Source organism: Ambystoma mexicanum, chromosome 4p (assembly GCF_040938575.1).
Source record: "Ambystoma mexicanum isolate Mex_15411 chromosome 4p, UKY_AmexF1_1, whole genome shotgun sequence".
Taxonomy (NCBI): domain Eukaryota; kingdom Metazoa; phylum Chordata; class Amphibia; order Caudata; family Ambystomatidae; genus Ambystoma; species Ambystoma mexicanum.
The window spans coordinates 569613360-569636616 of NC_090927.1; the positions used below are offsets into that span (position 1 = coordinate 569613360).

Genomic DNA, 23257 nt, shown 5'->3' on the forward strand with positions numbered 1-23257 from the left:
GCGCAATATTTGGCAAGAGTTATATCGGACCATGCCCCCTTTCAGGTCACCTGGACTGTTAGCCATACAACCCCTCCCCATACCAACATGGCGGCTCCGGAGTGAGGCATTGCTCGATGTTGCCTTTCGCGAACAAATACAAAAAAGCATGCTAGAATTCATGCAACTAAACGAGAATAGCGTGTGTTATATTGGTACAGTGTGGGAGGCATACAAAGTAGTCATAAGGGGAGAAATGATTGCCGCCGCTGGGGGAGCTCGGAGGTCTATCGAAAATATGGAAAGAGAACTGAAGGACCTAGAGGCGAAAGCTGATACTGATCCTGGACACTTGAAAAGAGAGGTGGAGCTTAGGCAGGCTTGTTTAACACTTTGGGAAAAACTGGGGACACTTAGCTACACAAAATATTTAGAGAGGACCCACACTTTAGGCGACAAGCCCGGGAAGCTATTAGCCTGGCTATATATATGAGAAGCCCCCAAAACACTGATATGCCATGTTCGCACCCCTGAGAGCACGATGGCACACACTCAGGCTGACATAAACAAAGTTTTGTCTGAATATTATCAAGAACTGTATGCTAACACCCCAGTGGCAACAGAAATGGACATAGATGATGTCCTCAACATCATCAAATTGCCCAAACTGGAGGCACACATGGCGGAAGCCCTGGATGGACCCATTACCCCGGAAGAGGTGCTGGACACCATTAGGTCTCTCCCTTTGGGTAAAGCCCTGGGAACCGAATTTTATAAGGCATAAGAAGACAATCATGGCACCGCTCCTTGCTAAGGTATATAATGCCGCGTACGATGAGGGTATCCTCCCCAACACTGAGCGAAGCGGTAATAATTCTGCTGCTGAAACCTGGAAGGGATGGGGCGGAATGTGGCTCATATAAGCCTTTGTCTATGTTGACTCAAGACAACAAGATCTTGACTGCACTTTTGGCGGGTAGACTTAAGAAGGTGATCCCTCTATTGATCCATCAAGACCAGACCGGGTACGTGCCACGGAGGACCATCTCCGAAAACTTGAGTAGACTGCACCATGTCATCTATTGCACCAATGACAGACAAGAAAAGTGCGCAGTGGCGTGCTTGGACGCCACTAAGGCTTTCGATTCAGTCAGGTGGAATTGGCTGTATGCCACAATGGCGATTGGACCCGCCTTTTGCGGTGGACAAAACTTATATACACAGGCCCGATGGCCAGAGGGCGCACAGGTAAAACGTACTCTGATAAATGGCAACTGCACAAGGGCACACGGCAGGGCCTCCCACTTTCCCTAATGTTATATATTATCGCGACGGAACCTGTGGCTGCCTACTAAACGCAGGAATACAGCGACGGGGGCATAATGATAAATGGAAATTCCCATATTGTGTCTATGTATGCAGACGACACACTGTTATATTTGAATAACCCAGAACCCATCCTACCACTCATTCTAGAGACACTAGACGGGTTCAGTAGATACACAGGGATCCATATCAACGACAAGTCATCTCTTCCCCCTGGCCGCCTTGGGAACGGCAACGGGTGGGAGGCTTCCCAGTATGCCCCTCCCATGGAAAGAAACCTCATTCAAATACCTGGGAATCATTATTCATCGAGACCTGAAAATTGAACACACCTTAAACACGGGAAGGGCGAGAGAGGGTGTAGAAAAATCAGTGGACTTTTGGAGTAAACTACCATTGTCAGTGGCAGGGAAGGCCACACTTCTTAAAATGGTAGCACTACCTCGACTATTACATTGCCTTAGCAACCTCCCATTCAACGTCCCCCGGCAATTTTTCAACAACTTAGAGAAGCTATGTAGGCGCTTCCTTTGGCAGGGCGGGAGGCATAGAGTCGCACTGTCGGTGCTGCAGAGCCCCTACGAAAGGGGAGGCCTGAAAATACCTACCTTTGAATTATTCTTTTTGGTGGGACAACTGCGACATGTGGTAAAGTGGATGGCGGACGAGGCCACTACAGACGCGAGACTGTTGCAGCCGGCCATCCCTCAAATGTATCTTAGAGATCTACTCTGGGTCGACGCAAACACAACACTCAAGAGTCCCTACTTAGTGAAACTGGGTATCCAAATCTGGAAACGGGTCTGCGGGATCTTGAGCAGCGGACCCGACCTCCCCTTTAATTCCCATAGCAGCAACCATGGTGGGCAGGTCCTGGGTGTACACAGCGATACGGGCTAGATGGGAGCCCTGTGGGGTGGCTACACTGGGAGATCTGACTAACAACCAGGGGATCCTATCATTGAGGAGCTCGGGATTAGCCGTTGGTCAGTTCCTGTTGCACAGAGCAGTACTTGAGACGCTCACCGAAAGAAGGCCTGATATTAAAGACTGAAAAATAACACACGAGGCAATAGAGAATATGCTAACTGTAGCTGAGGGAGGCCATGAGATTTCGAGGCTCTACGAAATACTCCTGCACAATACATCCAAGGAAGAGCTCAAATGTAAAATAAAATGGGAACTGGAACTGGGTTTAGACTTTGAAGATAAGACATGGAAGACCATGACCCACTACCATAAAGCTTCCAGAAACGCTAGATTACAGCTAATACAGTTCTACATAACTAACAGAGCGTACCTTACACCAAAAGCAATCTCCAAGTTCAAGTGTGCAGGAATGCCCTAAATGGAAAGACACTGAGGCAGGCATGGCTCGTATGTTCTGGGGGTGCTGAGAAATACAACATTTTTGGACACAGATCACTGAAGGGGCGGCTAAGGGAGGCATAGACCTGGACATACAGACCCCTGAGGCATGCATTTTGGGCTGCTACAAGAGAAGTCGCAAGAACAAACCATTGATTAAACTAAAAGACTTGATGTACATACTAGCTAAAAGATGCATTGCCATGCTGTGGAAACATGCAAGAGGCCCAAGCATAACTCAATGGTGGGGGGACCTTCAGAAATGGGTGGTGGCAGAGTCTGGGGCCTGGGAAAATGCACTAAGGAATCAGAGGCTAGATTATAGCGAGGATCTACAGCAATGGGTGGCAGTGACTGTGCCATTATTAAACTCATGGTATGGGAACACAGCCACGGAAGATGAGAGAAGCACAATATTGGAACCTTAATCGACTGGCTCAGCCGCAGACTAGTGGTCCGAGGAGGGAAGTTGGGGAATCTGAGTGTATGCTAATTGATGCATCAGTGATGTTAAGTTGGTTTTGTTGTAATGAAGAAAATAAAACAAATTTAAACACGACTTTTGGTGCATAGATTGAGGATACAGGAGGGAAAACGTACAATTAGCACCATTGAACACAACAGGGGAGTGACATTTGACCCTGTTAAGATAAACCAAGAATTCCAAGATTTCTACTCAGCCCTGTATACCTCTGATGACTTTCCAAATGATGAAAGGCTAACAAGTTACTCAGACAGATGTGATTTGAGGAAGGTACCGGCAATGATGAAAATTGAATTGGACTCTGTAATCACGGTGGAGGGATTAATAAATGCAGCATCATGTTTGAATGGTGGAATGTTTGGGGCCAGAAGGACTCCCAGCAGAATTTTATAAAATCATGCCAAGGACAGTTTTTGTGCTACTGCTGGAAGTCCTGCTAGGATCCAGGAAGAGGGCTGTTTTGCCAACAACAACTAGGCATGCTTCTATTTCAGTGTTGCTTAAACTTGGGAAGCAGCCTACCTTTGTGGGAAGTTACAGGCCAATCAGCCTAATAAATACTGATAATAAGGTGTTGGCAAATGTGATTTTTTTAAGGATTGAGAAAAGCTTGGAAACACTGACTAAAATCAGTCTGGCTTTGTAAAAGGAAGAGGAAACTCAACTAACATACGGAAATTGAAACACACACTGGAGGAATACAAAAAGTTAGATCGAGAAACAGCTGTATTTTCGACCGGATTGAGTGGTCTTACTTGTTTGCTCTGCTAAAGAGCTATGGTTTTGGAACCAAAATAATTAACTGGATCTCGCTGCTCTACTCAGGACCAACGTCGGCAGTAAACAATAATGGATCGACATTCAGTGAGTTCAAGCTGGCCTTTGTTGTTTGTACTGGCAATGGAACCACTAGCTGTGAGAATCAGAAATGATGAAACAATCGAGCGAGTTCAATACGGACATGGGTTGCAGAAGGTGTGGCTGTATGCAGAAGACATGCTGTTGGTACTACGGAATGTGGACACGTCTTTGCCGGCACTATTGCGACAAATGGAGGATTTTCAATCTTTCTCTGGATATAAGATTAATTGGGCAAAATCAGAAGTGATGCTGACATTGTCTGTGTGGACTGACGCATGTGTCAAGAATCTTGGATTTTGATAGTGTCCAGAGAAGATCAAATATTGGGGATATGGCTGACTAGTGAGGTGAATCGAATGGTAGACGTCAATATGAAGGAAATAATCTTAGAAACTGAAAAAAAAAATATGACACAATGGAGAGAATTGTGATTATCGCTCTGGGGAAAGGTCAATGCAATCAGAATGTCTTCAGCGCCGCAAATCAATTATGTGCTGGGTATGTTACCAATGCACATTAAGAAGAAAGACTTCAAGGAGATTGATGGACTATTGCAGAATTTCATATGGGAAAATAAATGGCTTTAGCTTAAATTGTGGAAGCTGCCGTCTCCGTGTGAGAAGAGAGGCCTAGGAGTTCCGGAATTTGGAGCATACCATCTCGCATTTTCGTCAACTCATTTGATAACATTCCTGGAAGAAAATCCTGATGCTTGGGCGAGAGCAGAGTCTAGTCTGAGCGCTCCTCTGTCACGGGAAGCTCTGCTGTCAACAAAGAGCCTTAAGGGATATACGGCATCAAACACGACTGATGTCCTAAGGGAAGTATGGCAAAAAATGCAGAATGTGCTTGGGGAGGAAGGGCCTATCAGAACAAGGTCTTCGGTTTGGATGAACACAAATATACAAATAGATGGCAAACCACTATTCAGGCTTGAATGGTTCCTGAGTCGGATACAGTGGATAGGAGACCTGATCAAAGACAATATATGGATTCCGTTCAAAACTCTACTAAAAACCAGGAATCTGAAAGGTTGCACCTACGGTGAATACCGCAAATTGAAGATGGCTTTTAGAGAACTAAACACATCGGATGATGAAACCCTGAAAGGACTTCTTATAACTCTAAAATCAAAGGTGCATTGTGCATCTGGAGTGTACAAACTTTTGATGACTTTAAATATACCAAATGAGCAGCTTCTCAGGGTTTGGTCAGAATGCTTGGGCACAGAGATGTCATTGATGGAGTGGGAGAATTTGTGTAAAAATGTTGCGCCGACATCTTTGAAAATTAGGGAGAGAGTCTGTCAGGTGAAGATACTAAATAATGTCTATTGGACTCTGACTAAGATGTTTGCGAGTGGAATGAGTGATACAGACGAATGCTGGGGATGTCGCCATAGGGTAGGAACATTCGGTCACATGATCTGGGAATGCTCACAAGTTAAACCATTTTGGAGGTATGTGATCAGAGCAATGAACAGAATATTTTTAACAGATATTGATTTTTATTTTAAAACTGATATTGGGAGATGATGCCCTATTGGAAGATTTGGGACACCCAGAAAAATGCTGTTTTTTTAGGGCTTCACCTTCGGCAAAGAAAATTATTCTGAGAGACTGGAGATCTGTCACTGCTCCTACCACTTCGGCATGGATAGAGGACATGCATAAAATATCATTGTTGGAACAATTCTGGACAAAAATAGGAAAATGAAACTGTATGAGGGTATAAGGGGGAAGTTTGAGGAGACTCTGAAATTTGGACTTGTGCTTGACTTGTTCATGTTCTGTATAGGTTTGTTGTATCATTTGTATATACTGTATTATTTTGATCATTTCACCTTTTAAAATGTTGTATTTTGAAAATGAATAAAACTGTAAATACAAAAAAAAGTATGAAGTAATAGTAAACTGATAAAGGTATGCATGTTCGGATAACATAACAGTAACATCCTGATTGGGTTTGACCAGAAAGCCCAGAAATATAACTGAATGTCTAGCAAAGACCAATCGTCTTTCCACTGCCGCAATATGTTCCATGCTACTCTGTCTTTGTGTCCCATATAATGCTAGTTGTTAAACCTTGAAAGTCTGCAGCATCCTTTTTTTAGAAGTGATAGCCTATTAAGAAAATGTGTCTCTGGGAATGAGAGTATTCTTGCCAAATGTATTCTGTCTTAAATAAACTTAAGTTTCAACCACTTCCTAAATATATCCTTTAATAATTTTTTGAATATCCCAAAATGTGCCTTATTTATTTCCTTCATATAGTTCATCCTTTTGTTCTGGTATCCTAGTTGTCAATTTAATATTTGAGACTATATTCCAGGAGTATATATGTTTAACTGTTATTAATCTGTGATTTGGATGCTTCTCCAAATTGATACTGTCAATTTATGTAAGCATCTTAACTCGCTGATCGGGGGAAATGTATAATTGATCAAGCACTCACGGTTAAATGTTTTCTGGTACTTTCCAAAGTGTCAATGGGAAAATGTCTGGTCTCTGATTAATTGAGCTAATTGTTCTATATAAAAGCTAACATAATCTGTGATAAAGAACAGTTTTGTTTCGTACCTCATTCTATTTTGGTTGTCCTCTGTTTTCTTGTTAATCGGGGTGTTTGCTGTAGGGTTCATGTGAGTTTATTGGATTAACCTAGTTGGTTTCTCATTTAGAAAACACTTAGATAATGCTTCCTTAGAAAGTTGAAGTTTATGCTATAGGATTCCTTTATTTTATTGATAGGTGCAACTGCCAAGGCATGTTTGCCTCAGCTAGATCAATAGTAGCAATTAAAGAAAATAGTTGGTTGGGCAGATCTCTTCCTTGGCCAAAGTGTTTTTGGTCGCCCTTTACTATTTCCAGCACGTGTAGAAGTTTCCCATTTGGGCCTGCAGCCATCCTGTTATGCAAGTCTTTCAATACTGATCTCCCCTCTACTTTTTTAATCAAGTTTTACAATTCAGTTCTCAGTACATCCAATATTTTCTGGAGCAGAAATGCATCCAATAACCTATTCACAAACTCTTCGCATCTTGTAGTAATGAGAGATGGACCTCATTTCAAGGGAGGCTCAATAGCCACATCCCTTGTCCTTCCTGACCTAATGTTATGATTAACATATGTATTTTATTTTTTTCTGTGTGTGATTACTGCACCAGATTTTTCTCAAACTGTCAATGATTCGCCTTTTTATTTCCTTCTTTATTAGTGCTAATGAAAAACATCCTGTTGAATAAGTCTTCTCGATACTTGAAAGAATTTGAAGCGTTGAATGTGCAATTGTTTGAGGATATCGCATGGGTTCCGGAGTGGGAGAGCAGTAGTGGGGTATTGATTGGATCATTTAGGAAATGTGCCTAGCATTGGGATTGGACATCCAGCCATGAATACGTTGGTACCCTGAAATCACCAAGCACATTTGCAAGGATGGCATTTTCTTTTAAGAAACCCCAACCTTATATCTACCAGTTTCCCTGTCCAAAGCTCATGGGAACGTACATGTTAATGAGACTTCATAAATTGAATGTATTGACACTTCGAGTTGCTTGGATAGGGATATCTAAGGAGAAGCGTACCTGTCAAACATGTGGTGAGCCAGGTACCTTAGAGATGGTGAGGCACGTTTTGACCTCTCGCTCAGGCTTTACTATGCAATATTTTAGCTCTCATGTGGATAACCTGTTAGACATTCGCAGGGTGTCATTTTGGCTAAGTTGTAACTCTGGTCATAGTCTTCCTCTGTTTTTAGCTTTTACCCATAGTATGGAAAGTTGCCAAAGTTTATCTATCACCGTGTGATAGATGGAGAATGTTGAAGATGAATGCAACATGATTAGTGGTGTTGGCTTTGTGTCACAGTTGATAATGTTAGGGGGATAGCTTATTCAAAGATAATATTTTATGTATTATGATATTGTGGTGAAATGCCCATTTTAGAACTTGTAGACGTAAGTGTATATATGCATGTACAACATTTTTAAGATATATTTTTTGAGTATTGAAATGTGTATATATGTTTTATATATGAGATGTGTGTAAAGTTATTTTTAACTGTATCACACTAAATAAATAAGAATAAAATGCCCTCCTTATTTGATGTTTCATCACTTGCTTATACTCAGGTTTTCGCGTACCTGTCAGCCCTGTTTTGTTTGTGAATCAACTATGTACTTATGTAACTATGCCCACACATATAAGGTTTGTACATTTCCCAGAAAACATTTAATGCAGTTTAGTCTATGTAATGCTTAAAACATACATTTGTTTTTTTCTGAAATCAGTTCTACAAATTCTTGGTTTGCAAAAATCTTCCTATCCACAGTAAATTTTTTTGTGAAGGATGTAGAGGCTAATTACATTGTTATCATAGTAGCTGTGTGAGCTGAAAAATGTACAAGTTCATGAGTTTCCCCCGTAAACCTAGTGTATGTAATTTTGGGTATTTATTGAGCATGAACTTACCTCGAGAATCTATAGAGTGCTGCACACAAAATTAATTGATATTAACACCGGTAAGGGGCACCAGTTACTGTAGTGTTATGATGTTACAGTTTAACAGGAGCGATAACTGGGTATGTTGTGGTGTTGTGGTGTTGGCTGACTGGTGAGATGGGGATGTTTGTTGTGTGTATTTACGAGGAGGGCCTTGACCTCCTTTCTGACTTGCATGAGGGTGCGTGCAAGTCTAATTTTAATGGGTATCATGCCCCACTGCTTGGGTCATAGAATGGGAAAGCTGACTTACTATGTATTATTTTAGAATGTTTGCAGGTCTAATCTGGCCAGGTCTTGTCTTCTTGTGAAGCCTTGGCTCCTGCGTATGGGGACCTTTACGAATAGCTATGGGGCAGCACATAAAAGCACAGCTTTGCAAATGATGCATCTGATCTTGAAGGTGAAGTGTGCTTTTGATAACATGCAATGTAGTTAGAGAGTGGGAGGGGGTAATGTGGTCAAATTTGCTGAGGTCTTTGATGCAGGCTACAATGTTGAGGATTCTTCTCATTGGTGCTAGGGTGGAGTTGGGCAGGCCGGTGAGTAGGAAATTTCCACCATCCAGTTGAGAAAGGATGAGGGACTGTTCTGTGGATCGCAAGTTATTATATGGAAGGAATGTTTGATTATCTGCAAAGGAGTGCAGTACTAAACTGTCTGGTATTTCTTTGCAATATGCTTTTTGACGGAGTGATGACTATCAATGTGGAATCCCAGGGTCTTGATGCATAGTGTAAACTCTGGGTTAAGTACTCAAGTTTGATGTTTTTGTGGGGTTGAGTTTGCAGTATGCTATGGATGTCTAGTTTTGTATCTGGTTGATGCAGGCCTTGAGCTAGTAAATGTTTGATGGAAGAGTTTTTGAGGTAGAGTTGATTGTGCATTGGTACGTTAAGTCTGATAAGGTTTTGGACTTATGCCAGGTTTAGTCTTGTTTTTGGGTGAATCTTTTGTTCATATTAAGTTGTTGCATATACCAGGAGGCGGATGGTTTACGTCTGATAGTTTACTATTTCTCTGGGAAATGTATGTTCGTATTCAGGATGTTGTCGAGAGCTTCTAGTATGCCATTTCCATATTTATACTGGGATCCTGATGGGGAGGATGTGAAGTTTCTGAGACCATCAATGAGTGGCTTTTTAGGGAAATCTTTAAAGAAAAGTAAAATGTCTGCTTGATTGGCTTTGTATGGTTGGTTGGGGAAATGTGGTAGGTGGCAAAGGGATTGCTGAAGTTACCTGGCCAGTCAAGAGATTATAGGTTTGTTGTAGTGGAAAGTTGGAATGGCAGTAATTATGTCTAGGAGGTTGCCTTGGTTGTGGGTTAGGTCAGTTGTGTGCTGGGCGAGTTCCAGTGTGCTTAATGGGCTTAACAGTGCTTACTTCATAGTCTTAGACATCATGCTGCATGGGAGCTTGAAGTCTCACAGGAAGTTGTTGCCGCCTTTGAGGGACCTGGAGTTGAAAAGGTCTGCAAACTAGTCAATGAAGATGATGTGGGGTTTGGTGGCCTTAGATCAGATTGAAGGTGGCAGTTTCAGTGGGTGAGGGGGGGGGGTCGTAGCAGGAGAGTGCTTCAAAGGAATAGTGACTACTTCTAATATTGTGCATGTCCCAGAAAAGGCTTCTTTAGCTTGTCTATGATCTGAATGATGTAAGTAGCCTTTAGACGTGGTTTGAGGAGTAGGCCAGTCAGGTTTCAGTGATAGTGCTTCCAAGTAATGAATGAGTCGTAATGGTGTTTCTGTATAATGTCAGCTGAATGTGCAAATACTATTGCCTTTGGACTGCTCCTCTAGATGTTGTTGGGGCTCTCCTAATATCTGCTGATCTTAGGCTAATATCTCAGCAAGAGTAAGCTAGAACCACCTAGCAGTTCTTCTCCGTCTGTCCCAGGGAAACGGAGAGGGCCTGCTTACCTCCCTATCGCAGAGTTCTGATCTTCATCCTTCTCAGCACCCTTTTAGTTCTGTTCCTGCCTCCCCTCAATATTCCGCTACATGCTTGTTCCTCCTCAAACCGTGAGTCTAACCCCTTCCATGAGCGTCTTTTCCCTACACCCTTCCTTACTCCCTGCTGGCCTCATCAAACCTTTCTGTGCTGTTTTTCTATTCACTCCTTCTATTCAAGTTCCTACTCATCTACTACCAACTCCTGCTGATGTTAACTAATGTCCTCCAGTTCCATGTCTTGCATTTACCACACCACATTTGGTGTGTCGCCCTCTACTCCGCCACCATGGAAAATGGGAATCCCCTCTTCACCCCCCTAATCGCCCATGTGCACCGCCACCCCAATACCTGGCCAGGCAGCTCCTTTGACAAGCTTCCCATTCTGCGTGGCCCTGACAACACTGGCATTGGCATTCCTTTAGGTATTCACTGAAAGCAGAGTGTTATCTTTCTGAAAAGAAATATATGAATCTATGTCGACTTTACATGACTTTGATTACTGTAGACATCTTTTCCCAAAGACAAGAGAGACCATTGTGACTGAAACATCAACATAATTGCATCCCCTACCTCCCCTACTGTAAATACATCCACATAGGTGAACACCAAACAAACCAAAAATAATGACAAACCTTTGAGGTGTGGGGAAAAGAAAAAAAACATCATAAATGTTGCAATCGATTAGGGCATGGAGCACATGGCTAGCATCAACCTTTTCTATACCCACTACTGGATGGTGTTTGAATACACCCACCAGACCTTTACAATGGCATACCTGAACCTCTGGCAGAATAGCCCTAATGTGCAGCATTGTTGGTTTTAGTGGGAAAACTATCTGCAGGGGGGAGGGAGTTAGCAAGGGGAAGACAAAACATTCATACCGGAACAACTTCCTAATCCATATAATTGATTTCCCATAATCAGTAATGATATCCACATAACCTTCAACGTTAAAGGTTCTGAAAGCCTCAGCTGGCAAGTAAGAGGTTCTAAGCATCATAGCAATCTCTAACCAGGTCCCTACTTGTTTCATGGTGATCCCTCAACAGTTATTTCAAACCACAGATGATTCATTCAGCTTCTTAAGGTCCGTTTCTTATTATCATCGCTCTTTCCAGAGGACCAGTATAGTTTCTGCATCTTCGAGTGGCTGGCTTTTGTTGCTCCCCATTGAAAAAGAATAATCTAAAAGGGACACCCCATGTATATGAAATACCTTTTACCATATGCCACACACTAACTGGCTTCTTGGCACCCCTCTTTTGGGCAGCTGTCTAAATCAGGTTGTTCTCAAACTTTTCTTGCGAAAAAAGGCTCTTATTTAAACAAAAACAAAAAAACAATGTGGACCAGCTTCCCTCCCCCATGTGATTATTATTGTGACAGTTTAATTTTACTCAACTTGGAGCACATCTGAGAGCTATTTTTAATTCACTTACATCTGTGCGATCTCTGCTGTGCCTGAGGTTTACTCTTTCTCTCAACAATCACTCACAATTCCTGGTTATTTCCACCATTGATTTGTTAAACTTGACTGTACTGTTTCCTATGTCAACTTTAAGCTCTGACTGCACATGAGCTACATTTCCCCATAGTCGCTGATGTAATTTTTTTATCCTGCTTGGAAGTCCAGAGGGTATCTGTTGTGGTGGTCATCTTGGGAATCTTTATTTTTAGTGCTACTGTCATCTCTAAAATTCTTCATATCTTTGGATTTCGTTTAGCTCATAGTGACATGGTAACTGGTGTTGGAATGTATTTCAGCAGGTTTCAAAGACACATATCCAGAACATAGCTCCCTACACGTGCCAGAGCCTGAGAGCCCAACGAGAAAGACAAGGTACATGGGGGCCATCTGAACCCTGCATACCAGACAGCTCTTCTTCTCTGGGAAGCAAGGTCACAATTCTGGCGGCTGCGCGAGAGAGAGGAGACTGACATATCTCCACAGTTTTCAGAGTTCCCAATGGCCTCTCCAATGTAGGGTAGACTCCAAGGGAGAGCGCAACATCTTCCTGGGCTTGTATCTCCTCACCTAACATTTGCTGTATCTGTGCAGAATGGGAATAGGAAACGGGCACCTGTCAGATCTGGGTTTCACTCTGCTTGTCTCTTGGGCAGGACATGGCCAATCTTTAGCGGGTCGTAATCACCCACATAGGTTTGGCTGCAGAGGCATTGATTTACTGTCCCCTGCTTCACCCCACCACCTCTCTGCTAGACGCTAGAGTATTTTCAGCCTTCCGCTGCTCCAAACAAATATGGTTCCAAGAAGGGCGCTTCAAGGCTTAGTATCGGGGATCCTCCGATTCAAAGCCCCATGGAAATGAAGTCTATCAAAGCTGCTATCATGTATTGGTCGACCCCTGCTCTTCTGTTCCTCATTCTCCACCCCTCAGGTGCTAGACAGGACCAGGCTTTCGAACTGGCATCATAAGGACCAAGAGCTCAGATGCTTGAAGATTCATTTTAAAGTTTGTCCATAGAAATGATTGCAGGAATTCTCATTACTTGAGCTCTGAAGCATACGATAGTAATGTCTTCATGGCTTCTAGCTCAGCCATGCCCTGTGTTGACAGCATACAACTGGATATTCTCTGCCCCCCAGTGCCATCAGTTAAATCCATCACAGGTTGGACATCTTTCATTCCTGCCCCTTTACTGTTTACATTAAGTCAAGACCAAACCTCTAGTAAGGCATCTAGGGTTGAATCCAGCTCATGGGTTTCCTTATCCCACTTTCTTTGCCAATTGGCCTCTTTGCATGGTCCTGCAACTTTCTTTACTCCTCTGCAGTTCCCCAGGCTGTAGGTCTAGCATCAGTAGCGGAGGCAGCTGCCCAGGGGTGTGCGGGTGGATAATAGGGCACCAGCGGGAGGCTGGGAGCGCACTGTGCCCCAGGGTGTGGGGACCAGGAGGGGCGGCCGCCTCTCCACCCCCGCTGGCTGCGCCACTGACTAGCATTTCATGAAAACCTTCTCTCTTGCACAAGCAGCTCCTGCTGCTTCTTTGAGCAGACCAATCCCCACCTAATGGGTGTGACTTCCAACTGGATGGCAAGATTTTTATTGCAGCAAGACTGACATTGGTGTTATCAATGGTTTTTCTGAACCTCTGAACCTGCTACTCTATCCTGTGTTCCAAAGCTCATAATTCAAATATATTCTATCAACACAGCTATGACACGTGACGCCATAATCAGATCATTGGTCAACACCTCTCAATATTTCCTTATTCTCATCTTGTGCCTCTCAGACCCAACATGCAGTCCTCGCTCAACAACATCTGCAGCAATACCACATTTAACACCTCCAGATGTCGAGAGCATTGCATTAAATCTTGTGGTTTGAATGGGACTTAGTAATGTTCTTGGCCAGACCTTCCAGATACTTCTAAAGCATCCCGAGAACATCCAATTGATCTTTGGGGCCCCTTTCTTCACACTCCAATATAACTCTTGAAAAGGCCTCTAATACACAAACTAAATAAAACTGTTCTCCTGGATACTCACTCCTGCAATCAAAATGTACTTAATCCATAATGCAAGCAACCAAAACGGTCAGTACAGGTTCCTACTTCAGTGACTCCCATTAGACAAAACACTCTTTGTAAATATCTGTGCTGTTGCAAACTTTTCCTATTTTTGATGAAATTGAAAATACACCTTTCTGGTATTCCTGCTGTCACTACAAAGCCAGGAATGACTAACTCAGTAATCAGTAAATTCTCTCTCTCTTCCCCCCCCCTTTAAGGAACTCATCCAATATGATGAAGTCCAAAAGAAAATATGTTGATGTCCAAACTACCCTATGTATTTTATTGATTTATAGCGCGCCAGTAGCCCGCGGCTTTGGGGCACTAACACAAACACCAGATGGACGAACAGAAAAGACAGAATGAGTAGTCTGTTTTTGCAGGGGGTAGATGATTTATTTGAAGAGCAAAGTTTTTAGGGCTTTCCCAAACGCTCCTAACTCCGATTCTCCTCTCACAGCAATGTGCAGGGAGTTGCAGAAGCTGGCAGCTTTGGCTGGGGAAGGATCTTCCCATACCAATTGCCTGCCTGTAATTCTGGCTAATGATCCAAGTTGTTTTCGATGATCTCAGGGTTCTAGATGCGTGGTAGCAAAGTACTAGGGATTTGAGGTAGGCTGGAGATGACCCATATATGCATCTGTGAGCCACTGTTCCTATTTTGAAATTCATACGCTCCTTGATAGGTAGCCAATGTAGCTTTCTTCGTGGGTAGGGATGTTTATCCTTTTTGCGATCATCTTGACAAACCCATAAAGCGTTGTTTTGCAGCACTTCACAAAGCTGAGTCCCTGATCAGGAGAGAGTTGCAATAATAGTGTCTTGATAGAATGGTAGCTCGAGCAACAATGGCACAATTATTTTCTGAAATGTAGGGGTGTATGTTCTTAATCAGACAAAGATAGTAATTACAACTTTTACTTAGTTGCTTAACATAGGCGTCTGTATTCAGAGAATCCTCCACTGAATTCTGAGTTTCTTAACTTTGTCCTCAATTTTGGGATGATGCTGATTCCAATTCAGAAACTCGAGAAGTCGTGACTCGATTAGGCTCGGGCAAGTTTTGTCCTGAAGATCAGTAGCTCTGCATTACAGCCAGTGAGACAGCCAGTTAGTCGACATCCAGGTTTCGATTTGGTTGTAGATATTAGTGAGGGTTGAAGAGTGCATCATAGTCACCAGTAATTGGTATGACCAGATCCTGGATTTGCAATCCGATAGAAAGGCGTGAAACCATTTCACTGCCTCCTCTGAGTCAAAAGCGGCTGATAAATCGAGTAGGACCAACCACTTGACCCTCAATGGTTTTCAGTATGTGAGAATGCAGACCCACCAATGCTGTCTCTTTACTGTGACTGGGCCGTAAGACATGTTGTCTATTGTGAAGGATGTTATTTGCTTCAACAAAAGATTTGAATTGCCGGTATGCAGATTTGTTGAGTATTCTAAGGAGATAGTTACAATGTGTCTCTACCACTAATGTTAACTTATTTAAATAGAACAAGGAACAATTTGTCTTAGCTTGTCCTCCCCTCCAGTTCATTCGATAGTCTCTTGAAGTATAACACCTCTCGGTGGGACAGATAGTCTCTGCAATCAATTCTTCTAGCTCCTCAATAGCACTTTTCTCTCTCATACTTTCAGTGGCCTCCTTTTTAGAGTGGCTTCCATGGTAACATTTCTTGATGCACTGATTGTTACTTGTAGTTTCCTCCAAGGTCTCCCCTCCAGGAGTACTAAATCTGGGTTTTCCTTGACCACTTTCTAAACTTCTACTGTTATCAGTTCTCAGTCTTATAGCGACTCTTTTCTTATTCGTTATATACCAGCCGTATTGATTCAGCGCATCTCTTCTTGGCTTTTCACCTGGTTTGATTATATCTTCTCTTATTGGTTATACAACAGTTGTGGGGGCTCGGCCCTTCTCTTGCAAGCTTTCATCTCTTAGTTGACTTTGTTGCACATTTGCTGACTCGTCTTGCACACTGGGACGAGGTTCCAGCTTCATACAATAAGTCTCTTCTCTCTCTGGATTACTCGTGATTTGCTGCCAATACCCATCATATAATTGTAGCCCTGCTTTCTCATTCTTGTGACCGTGACAAGTTTTGTCTGATTAATAATGATATCCCGTGGGCCTCCCGTTTCTTCCGGTAACCCAGGTACCCTTACTTGGTAGGGGTCGGCGGTTGGGCTCTGCTGCCGCTCTGACTGATTTATCCCTCTCTCTGCTTTTCGGCTTTACATTCTCGGGTACATGTGAGACTCCTGCTCCATACTAGTGCTGTAGGTAGGATGCCACATTTATCAGCTTACCAGGTAGTCCCATGTATGCAAATACATTTGTTGGTGGTGTGAGTTCTTCACAGGAACGGGAGTCCTTATCCCCAAAAGGGGAGTCTCTCCTGTTGAGGTCCCACTTGCCTCGACCCCCTAGGGAGGGTTTTTGCGGAGCGGGCTCACCTTCCTAACCTCACAGGCAGGGCTGCCCTTGGGAAGAAGGTGCACATACCTGCTTTTCGTCACAGTACCCAGATTATGAGCTCTTGAACTACACTCCAAAGTGTAGGCAACTCTCGCACTAAGCCCTCTTGCAAAAATATTTGTTGATGCAGTTTTTGGGAAATACATGAAGCAGATTTAAGTTTGTCAGATAAACCAGGAACAAGATGACAGGAGTAAATTCCCCTTCTCTCCGCCTCTTTCCCCATTATTTACGTGTCCTGATGCAAAGTAATCAAAGATACCTGCAAACAGATGCAAGATTTCAAAATGGCAGTGTACTTGAAAGAGCACATGCAAATAAAATATATGTACATGATCGAATACTTGAAAGATAAGGTGGCGTAAAATCAATGGGATAGTTAAGATGTCAAAATAATTCGTCCCATAATTAATATAAAAGGGCCAGAACCAGTGTTGAGCGTGTTTTCAGTGGTATACCATAGCGCAAGGTCCTTCGACCATAGCCCAAAGGATGGTAGGGTGGGCGTATAGCATTATTGCACAATAGAGGTTTCAGCAGCACTAGCCCCACCACCATATGTTTGAGTCCGATTTCCCCATACTGTGTTATGGCACTTTGCAAGGGAAAACATACTTTAAGCATGTCTTACTCAACCCACTCCATCCCCATTTACAGCCATTTTGCTTACACTAGGACATTTCAGTACTATTCCTCGGACTTTGCATGTGCCTCTCCTTGGTAAGTACTTCAAAGGTGTGCAGATCTGTGCTTGCCCTGTGGCTGGTATATGTGTAGTCAAGGGCTGGTTTAGCCTCATAGTATGCTATTTCCAATAAATTGTAGGTCAAAATGTGCTCATCAAATGGTGGCAGCGTACTGGATACTAGACTGGTTTCCCAGGATAACGGGAGAATACAAATAGTAAGAGACATCAATGAATGAAAACATGAACCTAAAACACTGGTGTGTCGTTTGAGAGCATGGAAGATTGCACCAGAAACTATTCAACACAATAGAAAGGCAGGCATATTGACGAACTGAGGGTGGCTGCCTAGTGAAGAGGGAAGACTGGGTTATAGGTGATGGGGGAGGGTGGGGACTCCGTTAATGAAAGGAGAAATCACCTGTAGGAATCACATTGACATTTTAACACAGGACTGTTGCCTCTAACTCATTTACATCAAGATTGTTTTGCCTGTTACTATTAAAGATAGCGTCATACAAGAATACATGACCAAGGAATTGTGTTGAAAGCCTGCATTTCTTCATTGGCAACTGTATGAGGTGATGACTGTGATCCTAAAAAAAATCAATCTAAACTATTGTGCTAAACCTTCATTTAAATACTTGCATATGTTATTGTATTTGGTATTGTTTGAAGAGTTCAAGCAACTTTACTTGTGCATTTTTCAAGTTGGAGCACCATTGTATTCCCATACAGCTCTACTAAAGCTGTTACCCTTCAAAGAATGTCTCACCCACTGCATCAGAAAAGGAGACCACTATGTGTTGTATTAGGTATTAAACAACTCAGACAAACGGCAACAAGACAATGTATCATACAAATACAAATTAACCATCGACAAATTTACAAGAAAACTACTGGATCTAAGGGTATAAAAGAATTCCAAATCTAAAACTCTCCGTCCACTCTTTCGGGAACCTGCAGATGGGAAAGGGAAGCCCACCTGAATATCTGATTGGTTGAAGGGCAGTAGAACCTAGAAAGTCTGTCCGAGGCATTGTCTGTTCCACGTGAAAGGCAACATAACAGGTGGCCCCTTAACCACATGAAGGAATCTTATGACCGATCCCACCCTTAAAAACAATGATCATTCATTAATTTGATTCTTTGAGGGTGCTGGCCCTGCCCTCTCAAGCACTGTCGATTATATAATTAAAAAGAAATTGCATAAATAAAATGAGAGCATTTGAATACTACAAACAAGCCATTAAAAGAAATTCAATTTTTAAAACAAAAAACACTGCAGAGATTATCACCAATTTAGGTGGACAAAGCAACAAGTCTGAAAATACGATTTCGTAGCTCTTAAAAGGCTATTCTGCGTGGAACAGGAAGCTAATGTAGCAATCACAGAAATGGGATCAGAACAAGAGACGATGCCTCCGCCATAAATGCCATTTCAAGAGACATTTTATAGGCTGGCTCCAGTGGTGGCCAGTGGATTATTTCATTAGAGAGGCGTAAATGTGTCCCACAAATGCGTGCGAGTGACGACGCATAGCCAGTGAGCCTTAACTAACGCATGTGTTCAAATGGTGCATTTTACAGCAGACCTTTTCCACAAAAATGGTAAATAGCAATACAATTTTCAATCAAAACGCATGAAAGAAGCCAATAGATGCTAGGTCACTAACAGTACATAGGAGCGTTTTCAAGCAGATTGACATTATGCCTTTCCCAACAACATATGCCAGTATTCTGTAAGTGCAAGAAGACGTTTTCATGCTGAATGTGCCCAATCCAGCTGGTTTGGGCTTGGCTTCACACATAAATTGTCTGGCTCACCCCACCTATATTTTTGTCCTTCAATGCATTCCCTTTGTTATTTTCCTTCCCCACCGCTTTTAAATCAACTGGAAAGTGTTCAAATATGAAACTTGCAATAAGACATGAAACCTCACAGTGCTCACGTTGGAGAGGATCACAGGGTCTTTAGCGCTGAGATCCTCTCCGACGTGAGCACTGACCTCTGTGTGTTCGTGTGATTTTGCTCACATTCCGGTTTTCTAGCTCCCCGTGGCCGGCATACGCCGTGTTGGTGACAGCCGGAGAGCTAGAAATCTGAAGTGCGAGTAAAATCCAGCGAACACACAGAGGACAGTGCTCACGAATTGTGAGCACTGTCCTCTGTGTTCTCGCTGGATTTTGTACACAAATGACATTGTATACTGAAATGACAAATGTATAAATACTTATGTGAACTAAAAATAGCATTACTAACTTTTCTTTCCCTATTTGGAACGGAAGAATACAAGTATATGAATGCAAAATGATGTCAGCCTAAAAGAATGTTCAATGCATTATGCAGCTTTTCTGTCAAGTCATAAAGACACACAAAAACAAAACTGTGTGGCTATGCTATCTGCTAGTTAACATTATGGGTGTGAGTTGTAAAATAGTTTTTCAAATGGGAAAATCAATGTCAATGCTTCCAGAATAAATTGCCTGCTTGTAGAACTGCCTTCTTACCTCTTGGAAACTGTCATTTGAGCAGTTCACCTGCTTGAGAAATGATAAGCAAGCATTTCTGTTGGTTAAGGGCAAGTTTGACCTTACTGGGAGGCACCCCTTTTCTCAGCAAGCAAGTCTGTCAGCTAGGGTGGCTTTTCACCTGTTCTGAAGCGCAAAGACCACATAACAGAGATGCATGGTGTGACTGGTGAGTATTGCAGGTCGGGCAGGGAAGCCCCGGGACATGCTTGCAAGTTACGCTTGATTTCATGTATCATTGATTAGCCACCTCCTTGATTGAAACATAATGGAGCTTAAAGGTTCATCTTCCCCTCGCCACCCGGTGAGCAAGGCGTTTTCCCCACCCCTCGCCCAGGTGACTGAGAACCTGATGAAGAAATGAGGTTGAACTCTTGCTCTGTCTTCACCTGAAGATACAGGAGACTTGAACTCTACTCCAATACCCTCCACGTGAAAGTAGAACAGAATGATATATGGTAAATTTGTTTTGTTTGTTTGTTTTTATTACTTGTATTGCGCACCAGACCGAGGGGTAACCAGGCACATTTTATAAAACAACTTAAAGCTTAGTTACAAGAGCACATGGCAAATAGGGAAGCAAGAAATATACAAAAATTTACAACCGAAATATACAAAAATATACAACAGGCAAAAATGAAGATACACGCATTTACAGTCCTAATCGGAAACTACTAGGAATTAAATAGGTCCAGGCAGTAGGTAATCTATTGTTTGTCTGTGTTTTTGATCCACATTATGAGGTTATGTCGGAAAGTGAGGTAGGGTTTATCTGTCTTCAGGGTGGATGGTAGGGAGTTCCAGAGTTAAGCTGCTTTCACCTGAAAGCTGCAGCCACCGACTCTGGTCAATTTAACTCTAGGTGTAGATATGTTGTTGGTGTTAGTGGATCTGGTGAGTCTTGTTGGTTTTATTCTCGTGAATCTCGCAGAAAGGGATTTGTGGTGCGGCGTTGTTTAGGCATTTGTAGACCAATGAGGCAACTTTTAGTTGGATTTTCTCCTGAGTAGAAAGCCAGTTATTGGCTCTTCAAAATTCGGTAATGTGGGCTCTCCTGGGAATACCTAGTGCTGCTCTAAGCGCATTGTTCTGCAAGATTTGAATTCTTTTGATAACTTCCTTATTGGCCCCAATATAGAGCGAATTGCAATAGTCCAGCTTTGATAACACGAGCGATCTCGCAAGTGTGATGCAGCAATTGTTCGATAGGAAGGGTTTGCCTGCTCGTATCAGTTTACAGGTGTAGGCAGTTGCGGAAGCCATCGCGTTGACCTGCTTGTTGAAAGAGAGGGTGGAGTCCAGGTACAAACCCAGAGTTTTTACCGTGTGGGCAGTTGTAATTTGGTTATTATCAATATTAAAAGAGGAGTAGTTGGGGCCCAGTTTTTTTAGGGTAGAGGGTGTGCCCAGGATAATGATTTCAGTTTTGTCATCATTCAGGCATAGTCAGTGAGTGGCCATCCATGCCTGGATGATGAGATACACCCTGTTCACCAAGGCCAAATCCTTGTCGTAATCACCAGTAAGTGGTAGGAGAATCTGAGTATCATCTGCATAGTTAGTGTAGGTGATACCAAGAAGGTCCAGATCATCGAAAAGGGGCTTCGTGAAGATGTTGTAGAGTGTAGGAGAAACACAAGATCCCTGGGGCACGCTGCATGTGATGGGGATGAGTCTGCTGCCGTACTCCTAGTAAATTGTTAGTTTCAAGGTGTTTCTGGATTTGAGAGTACGCCACTTTATCTATGATTTTTTTTTTTTTAAATGTGTTTATTTATAGCAAGGCAGTATAGGTTACAAACAGTATCGGGTGGCAGTATAACATTGCAAAGAAAAGATTCTGGCTTTGTGTCCCTTTCCCCCATCATTCCGGTTTTCCCGGGCCAGAGATTCAGTCTATCACCCCCGCCAGGTGTGTACTCTCCAGGTCCCCCAGGGCCCAACGGGCGTTGATTGGCTTGAACGTCATTGCCGGAAATCGCTGATCATAGTCCAGCACTGGAGCCCATACATTCTGGAAGCGGTGCAGAGTCCCCGCTCTCGCAGCGGTGACCTTTTCCGCTATTAAAATGTCCCACAATTTTCCCCACCAGTGGGCCAGGCAAGGGCCGTCTTGCGACTTCCAGAAACGGGCCAGAACTGTCTTGCCCGCCAAGAGGCATTGTGTGAGGAGCTTAGCCCTGTTGCCGGAGCGGGGGTAGATTCCGGGGACCGGGATCCCCAGTAGGACTGTCTCAGGGTCCAGTGGGAGGGCGGAGCCGGTGACTTGTTCGATGACTGAGAGACACCTGGTCCAGAATTGCTGGATCTTGGGGCATGTCCACCACATGTGGAAGTAAGAGCCTGGTTGACTGCAGCCTCTCCAGCAGGCGGGGTCCATTTGCGGATTCATGTGGTGGAGTCTGAGAGGGGGGTAATACCAGCGCAAGGTAAGTTTATATGCACATTCTTTGTTGGTGACGCAGGTGGAGGAGGAGTGGGTGCGGGACCATATGTCTACCCAGGTTTGGTCATCGAACGGATGGCCTAGGTCCGCCTCCCACTGAGCCATAGATCGAGTTTTTGCCGCCAGAAAGTCCCCCGAGAAGCATCTATATATGGCTGAAGTTCTTCCTCTAGCCGGCAGATCCGCGAGGGTTAGCTCCAGTGGAGTCGGGGGGCGGGTTGCCGCCTGGAGGGTCTGGGGGTGTGAACACCAGTGGCGGAGCTGGCAGTATGTGAACCTGTCCCTCTCTTGAAGCCGAAAAGTTTCCTTGCACTGTTCGAAGGTCCGGGGTCCGTTTTCGGAGTACATCTGCCCCAGGGTTTCAAGGCCCCCGTCTATCCAATTCTGGAAGTTGCGGGGGAGGGATCCCGGGGAGAAGTCGGGATTGTGAAAGATCGGTGAAAGGGGGCCTCGGCCCCTCGGGATTCCTTTCTGCTTTAGAGTCCAGTCCCAGGAGCTTAAGGTCTGCTTTGTTGTCAGTAGGATGTCCTTCCAGCGCGCCCTGAGAGGGGGTTGGATGTGAGGGAGGAACCGGAGGGGGAGCGGGAGCTGGGCTTGCTCCAGTTCCACCCATCTGGGGCGGGCTGTGCTCGACTGCCAGGCGTGTAGGTGTGACAGTTGCGCCGCTGCCCTATAGGCCTGCAGGTCCGGGACCCCCAGGCCTCCCAGCCTGGCGTTACCAATCAGGGTCTTGTGGGGGATCCTGGCCTTTTTGCCTTTCCATATGAATTTCGATATCTTCCTCTGTAGGTCGTGGAGGGTCTGGGTCGGGAAGGGCACCGATAGGGATGAGCAGGCATAGAGAAACCTAGGGAGCAGGTTCATTTTGACAGCTGTGATCCGGCCCATTAGTGAGATCTCCTGCGTGGTCCAACGCTTCAGGTCTCCCTCCAGCTCCTTGATCAGGTTGGGAAAGTTCGCTTGATAGGTCTCCTTTGGGTTTGCTGGGATGAAAACTCCTAGATAGGGGATCGAGTGGTCCCGCCATTCAATCGGGCACAGACCCGTTAACGCCTCCTTTTCCTCTGGGCGGAGGCCGATTCCTAGGGCCACTGATTTGGCGAA

The 23257-nt window shown here is 43.8% G+C and overlaps 1 protein-coding gene across 1 annotated transcript in view; it reads left to right on the forward strand.

The window, feature by feature from the left end:
• The window catches only part of MCPH1 (microcephalin 1), a 2120508-nt gene that overhangs the window by 654493 nt on the left and 1442758 nt on the right, over positions 1-23257 (forward strand). The window lies entirely within an intron of this gene.